Source organism: Grus americana, chromosome 8 (genome assembly GCF_028858705.1).
Source record: "Grus americana isolate bGruAme1 chromosome 8, bGruAme1.mat, whole genome shotgun sequence".
Taxonomy (NCBI): domain Eukaryota; kingdom Metazoa; phylum Chordata; class Aves; order Gruiformes; family Gruidae; genus Grus; species Grus americana.
Window position 1 is genome coordinate 442499 of NC_072859.1, and position 10249 is coordinate 452747.

General features: G+C 47.2%; 1 long non-coding RNA gene across 1 annotated transcript; it reads right to left on the reverse strand.

The window, feature by feature from the left end:
* Positions 1-888: 888 nt before the first annotated feature.
* On the reverse strand, positions 889-3832 carry LOC129209712 (uncharacterized). Its single transcript, XR_008578168.1, has 3 exons — positions 3772-3832; positions 3103-3222; positions 889-944 (listed from the first exon to the last, which is right to left on the reverse strand). It is a non-coding gene; the product is annotated as an uncharacterized LOC129209712 (long non-coding RNA).
* Positions 3833-10249: the final 6417 nt, after the last annotated feature.

Sequence of the window (10249 nt, forward strand, 5' to 3'; positions counted from 1 at the left end):
GCAATACAACACAAAGCACTACAAAACAAGATGGTCTCAGATGGTAGTCAAAACCAATACAGACTGCAGCAATGCAATACAACACCAGAACAATGGATGTGTGAGAAACCAGGCTTTAAGACCCAAGCCCCTAAGGATGAAACATGCTATGGAATCTCTGTGGAAGATGATCTTCCAAGAGCAGAGCTGTCAGTCTGGCCCAGACCATCTCTGCAAAGGCAACCCTGTGGAAACATCTGTGATGCAAAACACGCTTTAAGCTCTGATCACGAGATAAGCGCTTGATGGGCTTTATTCTGAAGTGGCCAGGCGTTACACACCCTATGGATGCTTGCCGAGGTATGTGCCAAGTGCAGAGAGCCCGTGGGGCAGAACGTGGAGACTTGCCATAAGGCACCATATACAAGAAAGAGTACAGATAACACAAGTGACAGACACAGACAGAGGCCAGAACGTTCACATCCAGGACCACTATCTGCCCCTAGACTTCAGACAGACTAAGTATCCCTCTCTGCAACCCTGACGTTAAACCCCCCGCTGGCCCCACCCCGCCCACTGCTTTTGCCCCTTGAACTACCTTTCAGAGGGCAGGGTCCAGAATCCATCCTCATCGGGAACACGTCACCTAACCGGGAGGCTCCCCCATCCACCGCATTCCTCTTCATCGCTGGTCACCGACACGTCAGCTGGCGTCGACCTCCGCCGCGATGATGCCCTCCTCAGAAACGTCTTCCTCTCTCCTGCCCCTTTACCTCGGCCGCTCAGAGTCAGATTCTTCGGTTTGCTGTGCCCAGGCCTGACCCCCACCTGTTAAACGACCGGGTATGATTTTAGCTATGTCGATAACGTGACACCTCAGAAAAATGCTACTTCAGCACGTCAGTCACTCACCTTGCTTAAGTCCATTCTGGTGTGGATATCCTGCTTCGCACATTGATTTGCACCTAGAAAATAAAGTTACTGTCAAAACTGAGATGATGGATGCGCAAGAAGCCTGTCTTCAAGACCTAAGAATGTAAGGATGCAGGGAAGAAGGGCCAGTCCCTGAAAATGGATTGCTGGAGTGCAGAGCTGCTGACGCAGCCTGGAATTATGCTGCAAAAGGGGACTGACTGGAAACTTCCAAGACACAAGACCGATCCATGCTGCAACGTTGCTATGCGAGAAGAGAAGCACCTGAGTGGCACAATGCCAATGAGTATGGGCATTCGAGACCCTAGGGGTGGCACCCAAGAAGTGTGCGGTGCTCCTTGAGCGCAAAGAGGACACTGAGACCCAAGGAAGGTCTAAGACACAGAAGACAAGCTACACAACACAAACACAGGCTGGAACTGCCCTGCCCGGCACACTCTAGCACCATGCTGACAAGTAACCCGCTCCCTTCGACTGCTCAAAGGGGACTACTCCCGGACAGCCCTCTCCCCTACACTAACTTTAAACGCCTCACTCCCCACAGCTCCCAACCTTGTCCCCTCCTCCTCTCAGCCCCTCCCCAGCCCTGGTCCCTCAACTTAGCTTTCAGAGTGCCAGGGATCGGAATCCATCCTCAACAAAAAAAACCCACCCCACACATTGGCTAACTAGCAGGTTCGGCAGGAGGTTCCTCTGTCACCCTTTGGCACACGACTCGTCCCTCTGCATCTGCAAAAACCAGCATTGAACAAATCACCCAGATGCAGAGCAACAGCTTAACAATTCCAAAGGTCTTGTTTCCATTTAGGAATATCACCTAGAGTCCAACAACAGCCTGCCATTAAGAAAAATCAAAACAACATTAAACTCTAAGCATACAAGCCTTAACACCTTTGAGATTCAATCTGTTCAACCAGCACTCCAGCAGCCTCTCCCAGAGAGTTCCCGTCATCCCTTCGGCATCCTCACCTGCTACTGAGGGCTAGTTGCTCTGAGGTGGACTGTAAGGTTTGTAACTGAACACTCTAGGTACAGCAACATGAGCCGTAGGCTCTTATTGTTATTCTTTCCCTGACTAAAAATTGCTATGCCCCTGGCAGAGCCACCTCCAATCCAGGCACGTGTGCAGACTGACACTGCACACAAGACGAATGATTTGACCCAGAGGCACAGAAAGACTCTTGGGCAAGAGGAATCACTCCAAAGCGAAGATGCCTTTAGGTGAGAAGTCCTAGGGGGCCGAGAGGAAGAATCTACAGCTGCCCCAGAAGTCAAGCACCACAGCCCGTGACAAAAAAAGATACATCTGCAACTCTGACAATGAATGCATGAGAAGCCAGGCTCTAGGACCTAAGACCAAGAGGATGCAAGGAAGAAGTAGTCCCAGAAAAGGTCTCCATGAAAACAGACTGCTTGACAGCAGATATGCTAACACATCCTGGATCACTGCTGTGAGAGAACACCTTCCATAGACTTCTGAGACTCCAGACATGCAAGACAGATCTGTGCATTGAGCATCTAACACAAGAAAGGAAGCACTCAGCTGGCATTATGCTGATGCATTGAGGCGCATGAGACCCTCAGCATGGCTACCAATGTGCCCGCCTAGCACAAAAAAAACAACAGGAACATCAAGACCTGAGTAAGATGTGGTATAGTACAGAGAAAACAAGTGACAAACTACCTCCTTACCTACAAAGCCCATTAGGGAACTACAGAAGTAGTCAGCCTATGGAAAAAACACAGTAATTGTGACATGGTGACTCAAAGATCTTTTAGATCACCTTAAGACTACAGAAACTGGTGCTAAAAACACAACAGATCAACAAGAATAACAGAACGTAACTGCCGCAACTGATACTAGAGCAAACTTCATTGCACGCTTAAGGACAAAGGTAAAATTGGAATACAGAAAAAGCTCACGGGCCTGGGACTGCGATAAAAGAAAGATCCCTGGCTGGAGATTGTTAGGAGCACAAATAATACATATCCTCTTCTCCAAGAAACTCCAGGGAAGACAGTGACACAAACCTGTGCTGCAAATAAGTGCCTAGCCGATGTCTCTAACAATGACTGTGACATCTAGATGGACAGCAAAGCTATGAATACAAAATTAAGTCAGGAATGAAGAAAGTAAAAGGCACAGAGAAGCAGAGACCTCAGAGTTCACGAGGGTATATTTTAACGTACCTCATGCTTTACGAGACGAGACTCTTCTGACGTTCAGGCCTGCACACTGTGATGCAGAGGGCCAGGTGGTTTACACTGCCTCTCTCATGACTGTTGTACCTCCCATCAGCTATGGAGAAACTGAAACGGAACAGACCGCATCAACAACCCAATCCAACTGCAAAACAAACCTGAGAACGGCTGATGAACCCTCCTCCCTTTCCCAGCCATCCCGCAGTCCCAAAACTTTAGAAACTCCTCTTCTCCTGAACTCTCAGGGAAGGAATCCCACTCCTTCCTGACAGCTCCTTCCCTGTATTTGCACCCCTGAACCCCCTGAGTCAGCCGCTCTTCTGAGCTGTGCCCTGCATTCTGCAGGCAACTCCCATCTTCCCTGCAAACTCTGGGCTCTGCTACAGGCCCACAAAATAAGCAAAGTCCTGACACTTATGATCTATGAAGAGCCTGCCGGAAGCTGCAAAGCTTCTAGTAACAACACGGTACTCCATGGGTGATTGGGAAAAGCAATGAGCTGTCCTGTACCCCGAAAGATGCTATGCCTTACATCCTTACTGCTTTCTTGAGAAATGCTAAAACTCCATGCACAGATGCATACAAGATGCTCACCCTGACCTCTAATAAATAATCTCACCATCAGGCCTATTAAGGGAGGTAATACCAGCAGCTTACACAGTATACAGAAAAACTGGTGAAAAAACAAGGTTCCATCTTCAATAAAGTCAGGAACTCCAGTCAAACACAATGCACCTAGAAGAATAAATAAAAAAAAAAGCATACTATTAAATCATCTTGCAAACACCTGAACACTCAATACAAAATTATTGACCTGGGCGGAAAAAAAACCCAAACCCCAAAGAAACCACCAAACAAAAAACTCACACACAATACAACCCAACAAAAAAAAAAGCTGCATACAAGTGTACTTTCCTCACTGTATGCTGGTTAATCTTGATTAGTCCTGAAGCTCTTACTTCAGACACCTCTGCTTCCATAAATGTCAAAACACATTTGCCCAGAGAGCTGAGCCAGCTCAAAAGCTGCCATTGACTGACGGAACAGCAGAGCACTGACACCAGAAGCGCACAGCAGCAGAAGGAGCTCCCTGGTGAGGGGCCGCATCATATACCCGGGCCCTGTCCACCACCCATCCCACGATCCCCTGGGAAAGGAGCTGGGCCAACCGCCGGAAGGCAGAAAGGTGGCCAGAGGAGCTGTAAAGAAAATAAAATGTTACTGGTAGCCATTGTTCTTAGGGGAAAAGGTGGCATTATATGTTTTGTTTGAATCATTTTGGTATGGTTTCTTCTGTTGTGTTCTACCTGTGATATCATTTGGAAAGCGTGCAACTCATCTAAAGATATCATTGTCTTCATTTGTGGGCTGGTAATGGACTTTTTGGTATCAAATGACTGATGCCTCAACAGACCTTTCTGATAGCAAACCAGTTCCCAATCAGCAAGCTTATGTACTTTTTTAGATCAGGTAATAACAAAAACCAAATGTGTTCAGGATATATTTACTTTACAGTCATTATATTTTTCTTCTTGTCAAGTATTTTTCCTTCTATGCTAGGAAAAGATTACTATTTGTATAATTCAGTTCTGTCAAACCTGAAATTCTCCATGTCATTTATTATGCATTTCATTGCTTGGCCTTAAACTGCTGCACCTGTGTACATTGCTATATATCTGTTCTCTGTATCTGGCTATATTAAGAAAGAGGAGAAATTGAGGGCACAGATGGTGTAAGGATGAGTTATTGCTCTGAAAAGGACAGTGATTGTAGGAAGACCTACATATTCAGTTCTAATATTCAGTTTGTAGTTTTGGTTAATGTCCTGGGTTCAGCTAGGATAGAGTTAATTTTCACCAGAAGCTGGGATTGGCCTCAGCCAGGACAGGTGACCCAAACTAGCCAAAGGGGGTATTCCATACCATATGATGTCATGCTCAGCATAAAAGGGACCTAGTCGGGGAGGGGCGGGGCAGCTCCAGGACACGTGGCTCGGGGACAGTCCGGCTTTGGCACTATCAGTATTCATAACAAATTGCCTGCACGTCAGGCTGTGTCGCAACCTGTCTTAGCTTAGGGTCTAAGCAAGCCTTTTCCTTCATCCACAATTAGAAATTCTTCTGCAGCCGAGTTTACTTCAAGTGCATCTACGATGTCAGTTGCTACTAACGTTTCCAAACAGGAAGTTCCTGATGAAATTTTTGTTGAGACACCAGTGAATGGAAATCCTAAATTCACCTCTGATAATGCAGTCCCTCATGCTACAGAATCTTCAGGAAAACCTGAGGAGCTGAAGGACTTGTTTGAAAGGAATTACAACATAATACCTTGCAATGTAATTTTGATTGGAAAGGTAGCTCATACATTGCAGAATTCCCATTCTTCCTGTCAGAATGCTGAAGAAGAAAGATCACAGTGTGAGCTGCCAAAAAATGATTCACTAAATGGTGCGATTAGTTTAGATAATGAATCTAAAGAAAATGGACTGAAACGTGATGATTCCGCTTGCCAAGTCCAACCTGTTAAACCTTCTGATACTTTTCTTTTCTACAACAAATGAACTTCTTGAAACAGTAAGCTATGTTTGTTCCATCTAGAATTTCTCACCTATGATGTATTCGGTATTCAGGAGCATTATAATGTGAAATACCAAGAAAACACACACCGCAAATTTCATCATAACAGTTTGTGCTATTATCCCATGATAACTTGCAGAGCTGAGCTGACATATGAGCACATGTCAACTTAAGAGAAGTTCAGCTGAAATAATACGTCATAAGCTTCATAAAGTATATTGGGGGGGGTGAGCGGGGTGATGTGTAAAATGAGGATAGAGCATAGAACTCAAAATGATCCTGTTTAACACCTAATGCAGAAATTTTGCAAACAGTAGTTTTCTACTAAAGATGGTATTTTGTCTGTCTGTTAACTTCTGTGCTTTAACTGTAGATGCCTATAGCTTTGATGCCAGTTCCTGAAAAAATAATCTTAGAATCTCTCACATACAGCCAGCTGAACAGCTTGACAGAGGACATAAGCTAAAATGAGTATACTCCGAGTAAAACAAGATTTCATACAAGTTTATCATTGTTTTACCTGCTGCCATGAATGAAAGGTGTTTGACACAGTTCTGATTTAGTCAATTCAGAATTTCTTAATAGCATGAGGCAGTGCTTAATGACTGACTGATTTTAAAGATTTACAAGTAATTCAGGAATATATATTATGATAAAACTAGCAACTTAATTACAGATTTGAAGATGACAAGATTCACACTAACTTACTATAAGGTATCTAAATCAAAGTGTGTAGATAGGTAGATAGATGAACATAAAACCTCAGACAAACAGATATTTGGGCCCAGTGATATATGCCACCCACACTCGTAAAGGCAAATGTATGTATTTAGACATGTATATAAGCAGAGAGGTGGATGAAGGAAGCTAGCTTATAGTTAGGATTTCCCTCTTCGAGTTTAGAGTAAATACTCACAATGCATCAGCATTCCTCAGCAGGTGACAGCTGGGACTCGAGAAGGCTGGAAGCTAGCTTATAGTTAAAATTTCCCTCTTTGAGAAATTAGACTAAATACAACGTATTGGCATTCCTGAACAGGCCATAGTTGAGACTCAAGAACACTGGCTCTGCCCTGGCAGATGATTCGCACAAAGTTTGCGCCTGAGAGGTGTCTCAGCTTAGGTGGGATACTGGTCACAGTGTGCTGCGATCGAGGAGAGCTCCAAAGGGTCTCACTTAGAAGCGCTATTTACAGGGTCTGAGAAAATTGACTTTTGTCAGGTACTTTTCACCTCGGCCCTGCTCAGATGACGACATATTCTGGTACCTTCCACCAGTTGCGCAGACTCAGAACTTTTCTGATACCCCCCCCTTTTGGGCCACAGCTCAGGCACAGGTGCACAGGTTGTCAGGATTGTCACTACTGTTCCCAAGTAATGAGGGAACAAGCATGTTACAGTTCGAGCACAGATTTACCAGATTGTTACCGTTACCAAGGAAGCAAGAACCGGGCACATTAAGGGGGTGCCTTAACGCTCTGGTCTGCTGCTCAGGTATGCGGCCTAGAAAAGGCGGGGAGAGATTGCGCCAAGTACCAAGCAGCTCAAGGGAGCGGGGGTTGCACCACCACACCTGCCTACTAATACTATTTAATAGAAAGATTTCAATCAGTACAGAGAATTCCACACTGTACATCAAGTGTTGCACCGAGCGTATATTATTCTGATATTAAATACTGGCAGATGCCTCTTGGAAAACTTTCAACTTTTCAGAGAACATTTTTTGCATTTTTTTCCATTGTCTGGAATACTTTTTCTATTCCTCTTCCCCTTTTTTCCACCCTAGGATAAGTGAATGTAAATTCCCACCTTCTGCTCTGCCATTTGGCAGAGAGGGAAAACCATGTGTTTACTTTTTTGTAGTTGGGAGGAGAGCAAATATAGTGGGTTTGGCTATCGATGTCATTTAGAGCAGCAAGTGGAGGGAGACAGATGTGTTGGGTATGCTTTTTTTAATGCAATACTTGCAGAAGCAAGAGGAAAAAAAAAAATCCCTCTTCTCTGGGAGCTGAGGAAGTTGGAAACAATAGGTTTCTAAAGGGAATGTCTTTCAGAGTTTTCCAGTAGCCACCAAGTTTTTTACTAAAGGGGATTTTACTCCTAACATTCATCTTTTAGATGGACTTTCTCAAGTGAAAAACGTGGGTTTATTTTGTGCAGTGTCCCTGGACCTCAGAAATCTTCTGAGAATGATGCTCTAATGGAAACTGTAGTGATGGAAGCACAGTTTGCCTGTGAAGAATTGAGGAAGGTTCCTTCCAACTTTAGCTGTGAGGCTGGGAAACTTTTTACTCAGTCGGATTCTGAAACTACTCCTACCAAAGAAGCAGCTGCTGAAAGTATTATAACAAAAGCCGATAATACGCATCCCAATATCATTGGTCAGCACAAGGTCAGGAAAAATCCTTGGACACTGAAGGTTAATTCCTTGGGCAGTGTGAGTCTGAAGACAGTACAGATAAAGACAAACCAAGAAGATCAAAAGAACCTGAACTGATTTCAAAAGAAATTACTTTGTACATCAAAGGATCTCCTGAGAGCAAAGAGAAATTAGGACAAGCTTCCTCTATAAAGTCTGCCATTGAATGTATTTTTAAAAAACTTGCATCTCTAGATGTTACAGATGAATGCCAAGATACAAAGGACATTTCTAACACCTATGTAGAGGTACCACCTATTAATGACTCTTCTGTTACGAAGCTGGATAAAGTTTTGGAGAGTGCATTTGCTAGAGAAAATGAGGGACTGAGTTTTGGGGGGGTTAGGGGGGCGTCCGGGGGTGTCTCAGAGAGAGACTATTTCCCAGCCCAATTGAGGCACCCCAAATGTGCCTTTACACGGGATTCTTATACGTTTCAATTGTTCAGGTACAAGGCGACTTGACTAATGCACCCACACTACCAATTACCAATCATAGTCCCCAACATGGCCAATGTCCCTGACGTTTCTGACAGCACCACCTTCTGCAACTCCAACTTCTTGGAGTACAAGGCAGAAGGCAATTGTCCCAAGGACCGAGTGGCAGCAGCGATGCTGGGGGACACCAATCCCTGCTGGCAGGGGGTGGCAACACCTCCCTTGCTGGACCCCAAGAGGAAGTAGGCAAGGGTAGAGGCGGTCCTCCTCACCTAGCTGCCAGAGATTCCTGGGGAGCCTTCTCAGGAGACACTCCTATGGAGACTTCAAAGGAGAGCCCTAGAGAGAGCCCGCTGAAGGGTTGCCCAGAGGGCAAGTCTCAGAAGGGTCCCCCAGGGAGTCCTCCAGAGAGTCCCTGGAAGGATTTCCTGAAAGGTCCCCCAGAGAGTCCCCTGCTGAGCCCTCCAGATCCCACTGCTGAGTCCTCTGGCCAGCCCCCTCACTGCCCCCCAGTGTCATCTGCCCTGCCTGGCCCAACTGGTAGAGGAGGCTCTGTGGAAGCAGCCCCAGGTGGTTTTGACCTGCTTGCCGCTGCCACCAGGCGTTGCCTTATGGCGAGTGGTGCCCAGATCAGGCAAGGCAGGCGGCAAGCGGGCCAAGTGCCCCACGCCAGCTTGCACCCCCAGGGCTCAAGAGACCTCCCGGTGGGACAGCTTGCCACCCAAGAAGAAGATAGTGGTGTGCTGGGGGGCAAAACACTCAAAAACCCTGGGGGAGGGGAAGCTAGAAAGGCATGGCAGCAGGTGGAAGTGGACAGCAGGCGGGCAGCAGCAGGCAACATGCAGGCGGCAGCAAGTGCAGGGTATCTGAGGACACCAATGTGCCCACCTTCGTGCTCGAGCACCCCAGATGCCCTGGGGATGCTGGGCGGGGGCAAAGCACCTCGCGCCCACTGCCCGCCTGCCAACCCCACCCCCTGCTGATTGAGAAGGCATGGAGCATGGATCCCCACAACATGCAACCCCAGGACAGGCTGCTGCACAAAAAAGTCCTGGCCAAAATGCTGTGGGGCCTGGCGATGCCCCACACTGACCTGAGGGCGCGCTTGTTGAATGCCATCAAGAGTTTCCACCCACTGGCCCAAAGAGGGAAGGCGGTGGGCCTGGTATGCAAACCACCTGACCTGCACCCCAGGGTCCCCAATCCCCTACCAGGGGCCCTGAGACCAAGTGCAAGGCTGGCTGCCTCCAAGCCCCCGGCTGATGGCAGGGAGACAGCACCGGCATCGAGCAACAAGGCACACACCGACACTGCTGCCAAACCCAAGCAGCTGAGTTGGCTGTGCCTGTCACCCATGGGGTGCCAAACCCCACAGGACAGGCTGCCACAGCAGCTGTTCATGCTGCCACAGCTGCCACACCCTCCCACTGCCTCTGGGCTATCGCCTAGGCCCTGGGTGGGTGGGGGGGATCATGGCTGTGCCCACCCTGCTGGACGAGCAGGAGTAGTCAGTGCCATCACACCTGAGCAGCAGCCTGAGTGGGAGCACATGAAGAAGCTAGCACAGGAGGAGCGGCAGCGGGTGGCCCTGCAGATGTCACTGGACCAGCTACAGCTTTTTGTGCAGAGGGAGAATGACATGGAGATAGCCAACAAGCACAGCTACCCATAACCCGCCGCTCCAGCACCGTCCCTCACAGCAC